The following is an 18478-nucleotide window of genomic DNA, read 5'->3' as shown; positions in this document are numbered from 1 at the left end:
GTTGCCTCCCGAGGATTAGTGGCAGGAAATGTTGGCCATTTTGCCCAGGTGATTTCAGTTGTTGCTTCTTTTCTGTCTATTTTCAGAATCTCGATCAGCTACAGGTCAGATGCAAGCACCAGTCAAAACAGTTAAGGAGCACGCAGAACAGGTTGAAGCAGTCACGAAGCAATGCACTGGGACGGAAAGCTTAAGGGCGTGGATTTTTGAAAGCACATTCCAGCCTACTCAAATGAACTCAAAGGTCAACATTCACTCACAGAAAAGAACAGTTGTTACATTCTGTCTTTATTTTAGCATTTACTTTCTCATCAACCACTCCTTAGGAGTTGGTAAAGAAGTTATGAGTTAATAACTCATCCTCTAGATATTTTTTTATCTTCTTTTTGTATAAGTACCATCCTCCGCATTGTAAAAAGGGTTGGTCGGCTAATGTATTCCAAGAGAGACTCGCATTGTATATTTGCTATTTTCTATAATCAAATATTGCTGAAAGTTTGAAGAATGGATTGTCTGCTCTGTGTCTAATGGTTTGAAGAAGTGAATGTGGAATTCTTGTGCTGCAGCATGAATCAATAAGTTTCCTCACCTCTGTTATTTCAATTTACATATACTCAAGTCACTGAACAAAGGATTGGTTTAGAATTTGCTTAACTGCACTCTATGCTCAGATTCTGTGGCTTCTTAATGTTTTCCTCTTGATTTAGGCATGAATATGAATTCTGTTATGGCTCATGTTAGACCTATTTCACATGTGAATGACTGTTATCTAGGAATTCTTAACTACTCCTAGAATACGCCCATTTATCTTTCGTCTGCTAATCATGAATGAGAGATTCTTCATTGCCTCTCAGTCCTTAGCCTTTCGGTTCATCTCTCTACCTTGAATGATTGTTTGATATGCAACTGTCTTGCTCCATTTTCCTCTCTTATGACCAAGAAAATGCACCAGCAGTCTTACTTTATGACTTCATGCCCAATGGTTTAAAACTTACCAGACTATGTTGTGCCTCACAAAGTTAAATCAGAAAGAGAGAGCCCTCTCAGATTGCAGGTGGGCTAGAACCTGCAGTCCAAAGATTGGTTTGTAGTTACCTCGGCTATATCCTTTCAGGAGCTTAAGGACAACTTGAGTGATAACACGTTGCATACATTCAAGCCATTCAAGACCAGTTGGAGGGAATCCGCGCCAAGATCACCACGCCAACAGAGTGACTCAAGGGTGAGTCATGATGTTTGTATTGGGGGCATGTTGGGCATGGAATCCCCCCACACCATTTTTTTGGGCTCAAAGCCCAAGCTTTGGTCAAATAATTTTGTAAGACTCCACAAATTGTGAGTGCGGAGCGTGAAATGTATGTTGAGTCATAGGGTTGTCTGCCCTAAGTTTTGTAATGTAGTTTCGGCTTGCAGACCATGGGATTGTATAAATAGAGTGAGTCTCTAAGTTGTAAAGAGAATTGGAGATAGAGAAAACAGAATGGAGTCTAGAAGATAGAGAGCATAGAGAAAAGGTCTAAGTTTCTTAGGTCATAGTAGTAGGAAGAGGCTCTACAGCTGAGTGCAAAGAGGCCTAGCAGAGTCCGCAGCTGAGTGTGCAGACCCCTGCAGCTGAGTGTGTAGGGCGAAGTTGAGTCTGTAATCAAGGAAGAATAATAATAAAGAGAAGTTTGATTCCAAATCTTGTGTATCTGTTCTTGTGCTACTCTTGTTTAAATATATTGTTTTCTTTATCTTGCGCATTTATATGAATATTGAACATTGTTAAATATAACTACAGACATACTGATAAGCTGAAGGATCAACAATTATTGGATTAGTAGTAATGAATTGGGTCATAAAATGGATCGTGCCTCGAACAGGGCTGCACGAAGGTAGCATTGCAGGCTACAAGGTATCGATAGATGCGTGTAGCGACGTGCGCAAGGCAAACCTGTGGACCACTGAAAATCATCAGACATCTCTAAGGTGTGGAAACCTAGTTCTAGCACCCTCCCATACTACTTCGGGTGATACCTCGGTCTGCACTCCATGGATTGTTGCTGAAAGGGCCAGTAGTACCAGGATTTGTTTGGCTAACCACCTCTGAACCTGGGTCAGGACCCTATAATCCAACAAATGGTTCTGTTGCCAGGACTAGGATCTACATAAGGGATGTCTGATGTCGTGTCACTGGAATCCAACAAAGAAAGAAATTGAAGGGTGGTTGGACAAGAAGATTCATGAGTTCATGGTGCAGGAAAATAGGAATCTACGAGTATTTAAGGAATAGTGGTTGGAGCACTACTTATATACAGAAATCCACAAAATTTCCTTTGCATCCTTACCTTCTGAGCTGTATGAGTGGATCACGAAGCTAGCAGACAGTTAGGGAGGGTGTAGGCTCGACAAACCAATTGTGTGGACTCTGGAATTAGTGTGCACATTAGAAGCATCACGAGATAAGATCACGCAAGCTATGGACCACTGGCTCAATTGAATTATAAGAGGATTTATCAGTGAGTTCGTGGTAGAGACGATCGTTAGCTACAATCAGGCGGAATGATGCTTTGTCAAGGACCGCGAGGTAAGTATATTAAATCTTTGAACACTTGGATTAAGATGCTATTGTGTGAAAAGCTGGTTATGTGAATAAATTAATTTTTGGGACTACACGACGTGGGAAGATCTACAGAAGCAGAGGTAGTGAAAAATTAGAAACTAACCCCTTAATTTCACCCTCGCAGGAAAGTGAGGAAGAGCTCGCGAGAGTTTCTCTGAGATGTGTGGTCAGTATGATAAGGCAATGAATTATGTGCTTACCACCTCCACCTACACCACCACCCATCTCACCCTCCTCACCTTCGTCTCCACCCACCCCACCTCCGCCACCACCAAAGTTCAGTATGGAAAGTGTGATCAAGCTACCTATATTTAGAGGAGCAGGGAATGAAGATCTAGACTAATTCTGGTTCATGGTAAGGGCAGTATGGAAAGCACAAGGAGTTGTGGATGATAATATGAAAAAGGTTATGCTGGTAAGCACGTTGCAGGATCAGGCATTAACATGGTACATCAAGCATTCTAATGACCATCTAAACGCAGGAATCGCATAAATCCAGACCGCACTGAACAAGGAATTTAACGGGCCAAATTTGTAGACACAATCAATTATCAGGTTTAAGGAGATCGTTAATCACCTCTAAACCTGTGATTTTCTAATCACCTCTGATTCCATGCCCATGCTGTGGGGGGATTCCATGATTGGCTAATCATCTCTAAACTTAGGTTAGGCCCCTATAAGCCAACACTTGGCGAACTTACATGTTGTTGTTGATTACATGCCAACATGGACGATGAGGTACAAGGGAACCCCATTTCAGTTGCCTAAGATGATGAGGGAAAGTGCAGTCGAGCTGAAACCACATATCTGGAGTTAGATTTGGAACAATGACAAGCTCCCGTAGCTTATCACTAGCATACAAGATTATCGTGCATGAGTATTCAAGAGTATGAATGTTGTGGTGCATGCACATGAGATCCCATCTATTGGGACTCTCATCTAGGTGAATACAATGGCATAGGTCCAACTAGAGCTTGACTCGTACTTCAATGAGTTGATGTGAATTTCCAACAAGCCCAAACTTGCCCATCAGTGTAGACATCATGCACAAGTATGTTGTTGGTCCAGCCGCATTGAAGACAACGATGCACATGCTTTTAAATGAGTTGGATAGAGGAGCTTGAACAGTGTACCTGGATGCTATGGAGGCAAGAGTCAGGTTTTAGACAGATGTCACTATGGAGTGCACAGACACCATCAAGGACTACTGATCTTGGCATCACTATGTTACCATTGATCAGTATGAGGATGTTGGGGAGTTGGACTTCCATGGTTGTCTAAGTCATAGTGATGTCTAGCATAGCTTTCTCAAGCCATTGCGTCTCAAATGGGTACATGTGCATTGTAATTGAATGTCTTGTCAAGTGTAATTAAATTGTCTATAGTTGGATGTAACATTCATAGAGTAGATGAAGAGTCATGAGGGTAGTTGAACTATCACAAAGGGGAATGTCAAGGGTCACCCCACCCTTTGCTATAAATAGTCCCTCATAACTCATTGTATAGGCTTTTGGTCAGGCAAGCTTTCGATAAGACTATCTTGGAGATAGCTTGGATAACATTGTAATGAGCCTTGGCTTCTCCACTATGTCGAGCTTGTACATCTCTTTGGAGGAGTAGGAAGTTGTGGCATTAACGTTCCGCTATCGGGACTAGTGGTTGGACATGGATGTATTGTATGAATGGAACTTACACTTCTTAATATAACAAGATCCAACATGTTTGATGCATATGTTGTATTATATTCTATGTTATCTTCTTTACTCTAAATGATAGATGTATTGGTTAACTTACGTATGCATGTATAGATTATTATGTTTAAGTATGTATGAATCTTTCTAAAATGTGCTATTGGTTTAACCATCACTTTGGATTTCTAGCTAACTTACCTTCCATGTTGTGATGCTTCTTTGCTCATGTGTTCCCTTCTTAACTGCGTGCTATCACAGGTTTCCAAGGGGTGCACTCTTCTCCCTCCCCATGTGTTAGAACCTCTCATGCACCTTCCTTGACTCACTACAGATGTCACACCCTTGCTACCAATAGAGTTATCTTACTTGCCTCTATGAAAAATCATGGTCAAGGCATTACCATACGACCCACTGCTAGGACTCCTACACCAAACGGTCTGAGGTCTAATTATGACTTCTTACAAGGGAGATCCCCTGACATGTTGACGGGTCCAGCACCATCAACAGGTTTATTATCTTACACTAGTTTCATTCTTTATAGGCACAAACATACACTAGTTGGTTTCAGTAAAATATCATATACAATTTGAAAAAGAAAATCATTATTGTGAAAGTTTAAATACTGATTCACTCCCCCTCTCAGTATTTTTCCCAACAATTGGTATCAGAGTAGGTCTTTCAGCAAAAGCTTGATCACTTGAAGGAATATCTCTAAAGATGATCAATCATGAAGGAATGGGATCTATCAGACTGCCAATCTTCAATTAAGATAACTTAACATATTGGAAGACAAGAACCAGAGCCTATCTTTAGTCACTTGGAGTTGATGTTTGGGAAATTATGGAAGGAGGATACCCATATCCAGCAACAGTCCCCACAGATCTAGCAAAAAAGAAATCATATATAGAAAGAATTTGACATTGAAATAAAACCTACAAAGCTAATAAAAGGGCAAGGCTTGGCCAAATTAATGACAGAATCAAATTTCCAGGCCCTAGATATCAATCAGCTGGACAGTGAAACAGAGCTGGCGACTCCAAAGATCAATGTAGCCTTTGAACAATCTCCTTGGTACTCTGATATCTGTTATGTGTTGCAAAACCTGTGTGCTCCCCCAGGACTATCCAGAACTAAGTGTAGGTTCTTAAAAATGAAAACATCAAGATTTTGTGTGATAGATGGAAATTTGCTTTGGAAAAACCATGAAGGTATATTGCTGCACTGTTTAATGGAAAATGAAACTAATAATGTCATGCAGGAGTTTCATGCAGGACATTGTGGTGGACACTTGTACTGGAAGTCCACTGTGGATAAAATACTAAGGGCAGGGTATTACTGGCCTACCATGTTCTCAGATGTTAAGAGATTTACCACCTCATGTCATCAATGTCAAGTGTTTGAGGGCAAAAGACAGTTGCTACCACTCCCCTTAAGACCTATTGCAACAGAGAGACCTTTCCAACAATGGGGCTTGGATTTCATTGGGGAAATTCATCCCTCATCTTCAGGCCAACACAGATGGATTTTAACAGCCACAGACTACTTCACCAAGTGGATTGAAGCTGTCCCGTGCAGACAAGCAAATGACTCAGTAATTATTCAGTTTTTGGAAAACAATATACTGGCTAGATTTGGCTGTCCAGACAAGATAATAACAGACAATGCTGCTGCCTTCAGATCCAAGAAGATGGTGAACTTCTGCCATAAATTTCATATTACTCTGGGCCATTCTACTGCATACTATCCTCAAGGAAATGGCCTGGCTGAATCATCAAACAAAAGTTTAATAAGCATCATAAAGAAGGTGCTGGAAGAGAACAAAAAGAACTGGCATAAGAAACTAGTCAATGCTTTATGGGCAGACAGACTAACAACAAAAAGATCAATTGGGACCAGCCCATATGAGTTAGTCTATGGATTAGAAGCCAAATTTCCTTCATCACTAGGAGTGCCGGTTATGAAGCTTCTGCAAGAGAGTCAAGCAGAGCCAAATGATATGCAAAGGAGGATCAACCAGATAATTTGCTTACAGCAAACTAGAGAACAAGTTTTCAGCAGAGTGCAGATATTACAAGAAAAATTAAAAAAGGCCTTTGATAAAAGAACTAAGGCAGAAGATTTCAGCATTGGTGATAAAGTCCTCAAGTGGGATGCAAGGAGAGAAGAAAAAGGAAAACATGGTAAATTTGATTCCCTTTGGAGAGGACCATTTGCTGTCCAAGCAGTGCAAGGTAACAACACTTACTTCCTCAAAAGCCTAATTCAAACTGACTTGGATGAAGGTCCTGTCAATGGCAGGATGCTGAAGCATTATTTTGACTATTTCCCATAAGCACAACCTGAGGTCCCCTTGTATATATGCAGATGTACATATCATTTTCTATTTAGATTGTAAAAATGCAGTTTTCTAAGTAATTCACCAACCAGCAAAAGGCAAATAGAATCAGAGGTCTTCCAAGAAAGAAGCACACAATTTTGACACATCAAAACAGCAAATTTCAAGATTGGTATGGGTAGTCAAAGAGCAAGGCAATCTGACCTGCTGTTCTTGGTCTTTCAAAAGAAAAACCATCCCCATGTGGAGCCACTGTTGGATACCTATACCAATAGGTTTCATATTTCATGATTGGCAAGAGAAAGTCCAAATATGCTCTGCTTTGATATCACAAAGATCCCATATTTCCTAGAGAACAAGAGGTGTGTAAAGTGTTTCAATGTTGATGACCTTATTTCAATTTTGGTGGATGATCCAACAGTTTAACCTGGATCATGCCATGTTTCAATTTCCAGTTATAGAATAGAGAAAGAAGTCTGTCCAAACTGCTTAATCTTGGCAGACAACTAGTTCAGGTAGAGAAGAAAAGGCTCCCAACAGCTTAATCTGGGACCTTGGAAGAGATAAGGGTAGAAGTAGATAGAAAAAGCAAAAGAAAAAGCCAAAGAAAAGAAAAGGCAAGTAAGGGTCTGCAAGTCCAAGTGCACCCTCCAAGAAGAAATAAAAATGCTAGGCAAGTAGCTGGGTAAGTAGTTGGGGTTGCAGAAAGTTATCCCTACCATTGCAGAGATGGTAACTGTGGGTATCAAAGCAAAGTCAATTAATTGATTAAGGTGTTCTTCTTCATCAAATTGCAGCAAGAAGCATGACTAACTTCCCTCATTCCCCTCCAATTTCATTTCTAACATTCCCCATCAGTTAAGATTCATGGAAAAAGACTAAGCTTTCATGGTGGTTCATAATCTTCAAAAGCCACATTTCTTGTCTAAAAATCTTTTCATTTTGATCTACTCTCAAAACCAAGTTTGTTTCACATAAACTTAATGGTTTCCCCTCCACTTACCCTCTCATCCATGCTAACACTAACCCTATTATATGAATCCCTATAACACCTTTTTCCCTAATATTACTAACACCATGGTGTATAAACCCCAGAATCTTATAAATATTCCCCCTTTGGTATTATAGCCAATAAAGTCTCGAGTCAGGGATCAAATGACACCAGGTCATGTTGATGAACCTATGCCAACTACCCCTTCCCCTTCATGAGCTAATTCCTCTATTTTAACCCCTTTTGCACATAAAAAACCCCTAAAAGGCCTAAATTCCCACCTTCACCCGCTTCAAAGAGCAAAAAACATGAGAAACCCACTTTCTGCTATATAACCAAGGTTAGCGCATGCAAATTGTTTTTTTTGAAATACATTGGAAATTCATTCAAAACATGTTTATATGCCTCCGCCCGTTTCCGTATACACTGGCCATCTCACCTCCCCGATGACCGTTAGATCAGGCCCTCCAGATCCGACGGCCTTGATCGTGTCGGAGTCCTTCCGACATCCGCAGGTTATGCGTACTATCTCCCTGTCACGTCAGACATCCGACCACCGTCCGATTATCCGCTGCAGATCCAACGGCCGCCATGACGTCGGAGCTCATCCAATGCCCGAAACTTACCTCCCGACGGCCGTATTTTGAGTACGTCACTCCGCTGCCACGCGCCCTCACCACAATGCGTCGGAGGTACAACTGACAAATATCGCCCCCGTACCGGAAGCGGTGCGATACGAAACCACTGCCGGTTTCCGGTTTCCTCATCCCGCTCGCTTACGCCCTCGCCGCGTCAGCAACCTGTCAGCGCTCCGTCACCCAGGTACGCTGTCTCGTCATTCCCTTGCCCTGCCATTGGTCCACCTGTCCTGCCATCTCACTGCCCCTATGGACCAACCAGACCCCGCCACGTCACCTGATGACGTCAGCATGACGTCATCCGACCTTGACCCCACCAATGACGTCATCGCAAAAAGGCGCCAAAGTATTAAAAATCTACATTATGGCCAAAAATCGCGTTTTTACGTTCTTTTTCACTCATTCGTCGTTATTTCTACCTCATGCGCTCACGTCCAAGTTTGCTGTCAACCTGCTAAATCGACCAGGAGACCTCCGGAGTACGAGTTCAACCTGCATATACGACCTTTTGCTCACTATTTTACCAGGTATTCTTCATCGTTTGTCCTCTGTGCGCCTGCAATTCTCTGTAACTCACTCTGAAAGTTTAAAGAAAGTTAAAACTCAGAAATTCACCAGTGAATTCCTCGGCAGAGCCTTAAATTTCCAACTACCACCTCGAAAAACACCAGCCGAGCTTTGTTCTACCTACATTCTGTTGAAAAACTAGGCTCTGTCTGCATAATCGCGGCAGGCGCATTTGAAACCAAATTTCACCATTGAAAGGCACAAAGGAAAGCTAAACTTTGGTCTTAGTTGCTATCAATAGTATTTGAACTACTATAGACCCTGCATTCACCCTTTTCCTCAGACATTTTCATTCTTTGCAAAGAGAACTCTGGTTGTGTTACTCTGCATAGTAACACAGTCCTTGAAGAAACAGAAATCCTAAAGGAGAACAATGGACCCCCCTGTAGCTCCTATAGCTCTCAATGTAGCTCCCCTGAATGCCCCTAATAGAACATTGGACACAAGAGCATTAGCAGACTTGGACTACAAGATATCAGAGGAAATGTTGAGCAAAAGCAGGTTCCATTTACAAATCCTAAATGAAATAAAGATCAAACATGAGAGGGGGACAGACATCCTGGGAATTTGGGATTCATTTCTCCCAATATTCAAGCTTCCTCAGGTTAATCAATTCCCTGAGTTTGTCCACTTAGTTGCTGACTACTATGATGCATCCCAGAGGGCAGTGCTGGACTCCTCAGGCTCAATTCTGTTCCTCATTACCCCTGAAGCCATCAGGGAGATGTTGCAGTTCAAGACAGATCAAAAGTTGGTCCCTCTATCATTAGCTGATTTAATAGTACAGGGAGCCAGGATAACAGAGGCACAAATCACAAAGCTTAATCAGATTTTTATCAAAGCTGATACTGTGCAAACTCCTCCCATCAATTTTGCCTACCTTAACCAGTTGGGCTTAGACCTTGCAGACATGATCAGCCCCATCTTGGGATATGATTCAGTGGAGTATGTAGATGAAACTGTTCTACAAATGATGCTTATGTTTTCCCCAGGAAAGAAACCAATCTACGATGATTATGCCACATACATATCAGATAAGATGCATGAGCAGTTGATGAATCTGTCCAGAGAAAGGGTATTTAAATACACCTCTTACCTATATCATCTGCTCCTATACTTCCAGCATGATAAGTTCTCCTTCCCAAAGAAGAGAGTAGATGCACAGGGCAATCTGAGATCAGTAGTGTATTGGACATCCGTTTTTCACATAGTAAGCTGTTCTCCATACACCTACTGCGAATTTATTGATCTTTTCATCCATCCAGCCTTGACTCTACTGTTGGGTTCACCTCCTCCCAGATTGACAGACGAAATGCAAAGACTCCTGCATTTATCAAAAGCATACAGTATTGGGGATTGGTATTTCTACCAACACCACACCGTTATCAGACTATATGGGTGTGAGTTGCCCCCATTTAAACTACCTAAATTTGTGCCTATGAGGCTACTTGCCTTGGAATACTTCAGGCAGTTTGGTTACGTGGATATGCTCCACTTTTCAGGAAAAGGTAAGAAGGCACAGTTAAAAGTCAGAAATCAACTTGGCCATTTCCTTCTCAATGAAAGGGATGAAGGGTGGAGAGAGGCAGATAGAATGCTTGCGGGCCTTGGTCTCAAATACAGCTTCATATGGAAACCCTATGACCCCAACAACTTCATTACAATGAGGAGGCTCAAATACAAATTATCTGCCTATGGTTATTATAGCCTTCCTCACTTAGAAAAATATGCCAACCAAAGCAAGTGGAGAAGAGGAACTTTAGAAGAAAATGTGACCCAAGAAGAGCTTAATCAAAGAGCTCTAAGAAATCTTAAGAAGATGGCTGACCTTGAGTTTTATTCACAGGTCCCTTCACTGCCAGGCACACAAATTGGAGCAGCAGCATCTTCTTCAACTGCCCAACATCAAGCTACAAGAACTGGTGAAAACATCTCAGAAAAGGGCAAAGGCAAAGAGATGGAGCAGGAACAGCAACAAAAACAACAGCAGCAAGCAGAAGGGCTGCAGCAAGGGCAGCAAGAAGAACCAGAACAGCAAGAGCAACAACATCAAGAAGAACAAAGGCAGGAGCAGTCTGCCCAGCAAAAGGAAACAGTGGAGACTCCTCAGACCACTGAAAGAACGGTGCCTAGAAGACAAGACACTACCTTTGATGCTTCGGTCCTCCAAACCCCTCAAAAGGAGGATACATTTGTCTTTAGAAAAAGGGACAGAGAAACTCCCCTGACATCCTCTATAGACCAGGGAGAGAAAAGGCAGAGACTAAATGATTTTCCAGAGGAGGATATAGCAATAAGAGAGGCATTGGGCATGGGCCCACCCAGCAGAGAAACATCAGCAAGTTCCTTCCAGAAGGAACGGGACAGGACCATGGGAGGGGAGGTCAGCTCCTCCAGCCAGCAGAAAGAAGGACAAGTAAGCATCAAGCAGCAATTTATAGACATCAAAAGGAGGAGTGATCCTATCAAAGTACAACTGTACAATCACCTGCTGAACATGGCTCCTTCCAATCAGCAAAGACTTATGTCTGCTTTTGATGTGAGTGAAGGCAAATTGATAATGAGTCACTTTATGCCTACGGCACTCCAGCCACAATCCACTGCTGACTATCTTAGGACCAACCTAGAGGTCCTTGCCAAAGACATACACCCTATGGACAAAATTGAGTTGCATAAGCAAACTGGCGAAATGGTGTATGCTTCATTGGCCGAAAAGACTTTGGATAATTACAAACTAACCAGCAGTCTGAATGCCACAGCTTCCCAGCTAGAACTGGAGAGGGCCTCTTCTCAGGCCAAAGACAACAGGATAAGAGCCCTGGAGGAAATCATTGTAGAAATTGGGCACAATCCCAATGACATCAAAGGGATACAAGAGATCCTGAAACTTAGAGATGCTGACATGGCTGCACTAAGAAAGAAGATCAAAATTCCAGCCACTATCCATCCACAGACTGATGAGGTAGCAAAGCAAAGGTATGAGCAGGATTCTACTGCCCTACTAGTTTCCATTTACAAAGAGCTTGTGAAGGCACAAGAAAAATTGGGGCAATATGAAGCTACACAAGCACCTCTACAAGCATCATCAAAACAAGCACAAGAAGGGCAGACATCTCAGCCCCCTCCTCAAGTCATCAATCTTGAGGAGACTGTTCCTACTACTGTGCCTCCACCTCAGCAGGCTGAACAAACAGCCACATCTACTTCAGCAGCACCCATCAGCACAGATCAGAGCCTAGATATGCAGAAGCTAAAGAATGAAATACAAATTTTGGAAGCCCAGATGACGGAGCTGAATGAAACTAAGGAAAAGCTGGCCAAGGTAAATGAAAGGCATGATAAGACAAAAAGAGAAGTGGGAGAAAAGGCCAAGGAAATCAAAGCTCTTAAAGACAGGATCAAAGAGCTTGAGAATGAGCTCAAGCTAGATAAAATCATATCTGAGATCAGAGCAATGATATGGTCCAATATTGGTAAATCCATCAACAACCAATGGCCATATATCGAGACAATCCATGAGCAACTAGAGCTCATCCCAAAGGCACAGAAGGAAATCCGAACATCAAGGGCCTTATTAGGAAATATGCCTGAAGTTGCTACAAGAATGATCAATGTGCCTAACCACAAAACAAGTTCTCAGTTAGCCACCATTGGAATCACAAATAGAACTGAGACTATTCAAATGATCAAGAGGGTTCTTACTCTTAGAAGTCTAGTGCAGACATTGGACAGGAGAACCCAGGATATGCAGACAGAGGTAAATAAGTTCATGGAGAAATTTCAGGTGTTGCAGAGTAGAGGACTCCCTAGCTTACTGAACAGCGGAGGGAAATTATTCACCCATGAACAGTATGCTAAAAGAGTAAATGTTTTTGCCTCAGCACAGGTCAATGAGAAGGCCAGCACTTCAGAAGACACAGGGCCTATTACAGGACAGATTTTCTATAGTAAGATAGAAAATCTACTTTTTATAATGAATGAAATTAATCACTTGTTTGATGTAGCCCCGACTTTTTTCAAATATACAGAAGCTGAAGAGACAATGGAGGCCATCCTCAGGCATCAGCTCCCTACACAGGAATGGTGGACAGATGCAATTCAGAGAATTTTGTAAACAGTAAGTCATTCACCAACTTCTGTTTTTTCTACAAATTATGATGAAAAGAAAAGTCGACAAAGTCAGCAGGCATCATAAAATCAAAGCTGAGCCAACTCAGCGGATGTAGCGGCCAACAAAGCAGAAAAGGGAACCACAGCTGGCAAACCCGAGAATGCACTGCGCAGCCAAAAGTAAATGCGTATCTCCAGAATTAACACAGAGTAATGCAACCGACTCAGTGACTCTTAAAAGTCAAAACAATGCTCTGACAGACATAAAGGGCATTTACGCTGCATTTAAGATTGTAATAACTCCTTGCCTACTTTCTGAACGTAACAATGTAGATATTTTCTCTCTCAGATGACTCAATGCCTGAGATATTTTGTATACGCATTTCTATAAAGTCCCCTTGGCATAAGATTGCAAGGGTTGTTGTTGATTTCTCCAAAAGAGTTTCTTATGCTGTAATCATTTTCTGGAGCTAATAAAGGAAACAATGGAAGTTCTGGGATGTCTGATGTGTGGAAAACGTTCTGTGCCTGTTGATGACTGCTGGATCCCTGTGTATCTCACCATGCAATAAGTATCTGTAACTCTCTCTGTTAATTGTTTGTTTTGTAATGAATCCATATTTGTTAACTGATTTCGAATATTAAACAACGCAGAAAAAGAATAACTCCAAGGATTTACTAACCCAGTACCCTGAGTTCAGTCTGTGTTGTTTATAAATGTTTTCTTCAGTTGTAATCTGTATAAAGTGTGATTCTTAACTGTTGCACTTTCGGAATACATCTTTCACGTTGGCCTCTGTTACAGGAATTCGAACTTTGCTCCTGGGCAGTGAGTCCATTTCCATTTCACCAACTTAAACAGAAAATTCTCAATAGATTTCTGCTGTTTAACATGCATCACCACTCAGTCTTAAATTTTGTCTGTTTGAATACACAATAGGCCTTGCAGTTAGAACAACACCAAACCAGCGTATAAGATCATTTCAGAGCATCCAGACTCCATTGCCCAATGGCATTTCATTATCTGAAAAATACATCATAAGACCTGAAAGGAATCCTTCAACCAAAACACAAAACAAAACCTGAGCATAATAGCTAGCCTAAAACACCATCCTAACAGAGACAAATCATAAAGAGAGAGCCCTCTCTGGTTGTAGTTAGGCTAGGAACTGTAACCCAAAGATTGGTTAGTGGTTACCCCGGCCGTATTCCCTTGGGAGTCATAGGGAACAACCTGGGTGTTAACATAATTGGCGACTCCGCTGGGGACTTCTTAGGATTTTTCAATTACTATCTGTTTTCCAAAGTTACCATCAAACCTGAAATCAGCCAAGAGGCCTTAGAACTATTTCTGCATCACATTAACAGCTTTAGGGAGGAGCTTGTTTGGGAAATCTTCGTCTTAGCTTTGAGAATATATAGCCATTCCAAAATCTTCATCCAGTCCTTGCAGATATAAAAACTTCCTACAAAATCCCAAAAACAGGTTGGAAGCTGGCTCCTAAGAAAAATCCTCGGCATACTAGGGAAAATCCTGACCCTAAACCACCTATCATTGTTGATAATCCAAATACCATCCAAAGAAACATCCGGAGACAGCAAAAGCAGGAAGAGCCTGCTGATGCAAATATAAATTCGGATCATCCCAGCCTCATTCCCACTCCTTGCAAAGTTCTTTTCCGGTCCACCCCTGGTTCCCCTAGTTCACCATCAACATCGCAAAGTCCTCCTCTCACATCTGCATCCACTGCACATACTTCTTTGACCAGTCTCCCACTAGCTACTCATCCCATTAACCCTGTTATACCACTGATCCCTGCTGTCCCATTTGTTCCTATTAACCCTCTAAACCTCATAAATATGGCTAACAGGTATGCACCTCTGCAGATACCAGCTAATGTTGCGGCCTTACCTCAAGATTATCAAAGTAAAATCTCATATTTTGACTCAAATGGCTCTCTAACAGCTATCCAGCATGCCAAGAAGATGCAAGACCACTTTGAGACCTATGAAATAGATGATGACACTGTCAGAATGAGAATTTTTGTTCAAAGTTTAACTGGGGATGTTAGAACTTGGTTCAGATCCCTCAATGCAAACTCCATTACAACACCTGATCAGCTTTATGAAGCTTTTACTGAGAGATGGGAGAAGAAGAAAGATCCTCTCCACGTACTTGGTGAATATGACACTATTAAGAGAGGTCCCCAGGAGACAGTTTTGGAATATTGTGCTAGGTTTAACAATGTATATAATGCTATTCCACAGAACTTAAGGCCTCCTCCTGATTTAGCCCTGTATAAATTCCCTGATGGTTTTGACCCTGATATGGCCTATCAATTGAAGGAAAGAGATCCTCCAACCCTTGAAGAAGCTCAAAGGGTTGCTGTCACAGTGGAAGCTAACCTAATTGCCAAAAGAAACAGGGCAAAATTGGAGAAAAGGACTGCCTTCAAAGAAGAACCTTCGGGCTTTGATCAAAAGCTGGATGCAATACTAAATAGCATGAAGAGATTGGGTGAAAGAGTGGAATCAGTTGAAAGAAAGTCATCATGGGAAGCACCACAAAACAACCCTCCTAGAAATCCGAATTTTAGGAGAACCCAAAACCAAAACATTGGTAGAACAAGTGCTGACCAAGACATTAGACCCCCTTTCCAAGAAAATTATGCAGAAACTTCAACATCAACTGAACCTAATGAAGACCCTGAGATTAATCTAATGGGTCTAGATGGTAAAAGCCAGGTTTTCTTAACACAAGAGGACCATGAGGATGATGAAATCAAAATATTCCAAACTAAATCAGGAGAATCCTTTGATTTTAAACAAGGATATGATAGTGCTGTCTATGAAGTTCACAAACAATACAAGCTAAGGAGTAGGACTGTAAATGTAAATCAGCCTGAAAAGATAAAAGATAAACAGCAGTCTAAAGGAACCATAGTCACAGAACCTAATGACAAAACAAACCTGCCTACAGAAGAAGTGGTGGTTGAAGAGGTCACCACACTTTTGTCACCACTACAACGGCCTATGGCAACGCTGTCCTCTCACCCTGACTTAGATATCACCCCTCCAGACATGAGCAAAAGGGGCAGGTCTCAAAGTCAAGATGAAAACCAACAAGAAGATGTAATGAGCAAAGAAAGGGCTGCTATCCATAACTCCAAAACCCAAGCTGATAAACCTTTTGACCTAGGCACAGAGATTGGCAAGCTAAAGATAGCAATTCCCCTCTCAGAGCTAGCCAAGCATGACATCTATAAACAACAGATCAAGAAATCTCTTCAATTCACTAATAGCAAAGATGATGTAAATGTGTTAGATGACACTCCGGAATTACTGTTTGGCCCAGAGGTAGATGGAAAAACAATGGTCACAGGGATATTACCTTTTTATGTCAGCTTGCATGTTCATGATAAAATACTGCATAATGCAATGTTCGACTCAGGCGCCTCTCACAACCTTATGCCAAAAGCAGTCATGGAAAGATTGAACTTAGATATAACAAGACCATACAAAGACCTGTTTTCCTTTGATTCTAGCCAAGTCAAATGTTTAGGCCTAATAAAAGATTTATGTGTATCCCTGGTTCAATACCCTAATAAAACCATTCTAATGGATGTTGTAGTCGCTGATATCCCACCTAAATATGGGATGCTGTTATCAAGATCATGGGGAGCCAAACTCCAAGGCTCCCTGCAATTAGATATGTCATATGCCACCATCTCTGTCTTTGGGCAACCAAAAAGACTTTACAGGGAGACACTCATGAAGTACATGGTCAGCAGTGAAGAAAAGCCTCAAAATTTTCCAATATATGTTGTCCATTCAGACATAGACTCCTTCATTCTCTTCAATGACAGTGCAAGCCTCTCAAACAATGATATTGGAACTAAGAAACTCTTGCAAGAACAAAACATTAATCAAGCAAGTAGCACCCATAAAACATCAATCATTCCAACAATAGACATTATCCCTCCTCTAGTTGTCAAAGATTGTCAAACAAGTGATGAAACTGTCCTAGAAAACAAGCGGGAAAAGAAACCCCAACTCCTGCTTACATGGCCATCCCATGAACAGATTTTTAAACCTCCTTTTCAACAAGATATCCTGTGGGTCCTAGAATTTGATGGCTCAGTTAACAAGTTAGGGGCAGGAGCTGGAGTTTGGATACATAACAAAGGGAAAGACCATGCAGAAGGCAGGGCTTATAGATTAAATTTTAGATGCACTAATAACATGGCAGAATATGAAGCTCTGTTACTAGGTCTCAAACTAGCAAAGTTATTACAAGCTCCTAGGCTTTCCATCATGGGAGATTCTGATCTAGTAATTCAACAAGTGAAAGGAAGTTTTGTCACCAATGACAAAAGGTTGAGATCTTACAGGTCTGCTGTAATTGAAATATTGGAGACTTTCTCTGAGTTCTTTATCACAAAAATTTCAAGGGGCCACAATCTCCACGCACACAGTTTGGCAACATTTGCCAGCACCTTCAAATTCCCACTAGAACCCAATAACTGTTTCACAGCCGAGGTCAGATACAGACCCTCTATTCCAAACAATGTCAAAGAATGGCAAGTATTTGAGAATGATATGCAGATAAACAATTTTCTAACCTCACAACAAGAGTTTGCAGGATTAAATATTGACACTGAATCAGCAAGTCAATCACAAATACTTGATGAAGCAAGTCAATCACAAATACAGTTCCAACAGACTGCTCAGCCAATATCACCTAGAACGGCAAAACAATTACTGAATCCAACCATTTTCAATAATCAAAACATTCAGCAAATTCACCAAATTGACAGTGAAGAGGTGAGCAACGCTGAAGCTGAAATCATACAACTCAAAGACAACTTCCTTCCAGTAGGCCTTACCCCACTAGAGGACATTTTTGATTCAAATGACGTCCCCAGGAAACCAAAGATGCAGCCATTAGATGCAGCAGTTGAAGAATGCAACATTGGTACTATTGACAAGCCTAAAATAATAAAGCTATCTGCTTCTTTGCCCCCTGATCAAAAACCCAAATACATTGACCTCTTTAAAGAGTTTCAAGATGTTTTTGCATGGGGTTATGAGGATCTAAAGTCCTATGATACTTCTGTCATCCAGCATACCATTCCCCTCAAGCCTAATCAAAATCCATTCAAACAGAAATTGAGAAGGATCAATCCTGTACTCCTTCCTTCCATTGAAAAGGAATTGCAAAAAATGTTCAAAGAGTCAGTGAAAAGAGCTGAAAGAAGACTCGTCTTTTGAGGAACGAGTGATAAACAGGGATAGCTATAGATTCCAGGTACAGGTTGGAATTTCCAATCACGGCAGTGTCACAAGGATGTCTAGGTGAAATCACTCTTCGCAGCTGTTTCTCAAAAGAGGTAAACACACAAATGGAAGTGAATGATCGGCCAAATGAACGGTGGAGGTGGTGGATGAAAACACGATCAAGGTTCTTATGGCTAATGAATTTACGATCTCAAAAGGTTATTTACCGGTTCATTTTTTCCATGAGCTTGAACTCTGGGGGAAACA

Source organism: Pinus tabuliformis, chromosome 8 (genome assembly GCF_031772625.1).
Source record: "Pinus tabuliformis cultivar Carrire ecotype Pingquan chromosome 8, CPIR1, whole genome shotgun sequence".
NCBI classification, from domain to species: Eukaryota; Viridiplantae; Streptophyta; class Pinopsida; order Pinales; family Pinaceae; genus Pinus; species Pinus tabuliformis.
This window is presented reverse-complemented; position numbering follows the sequence as displayed.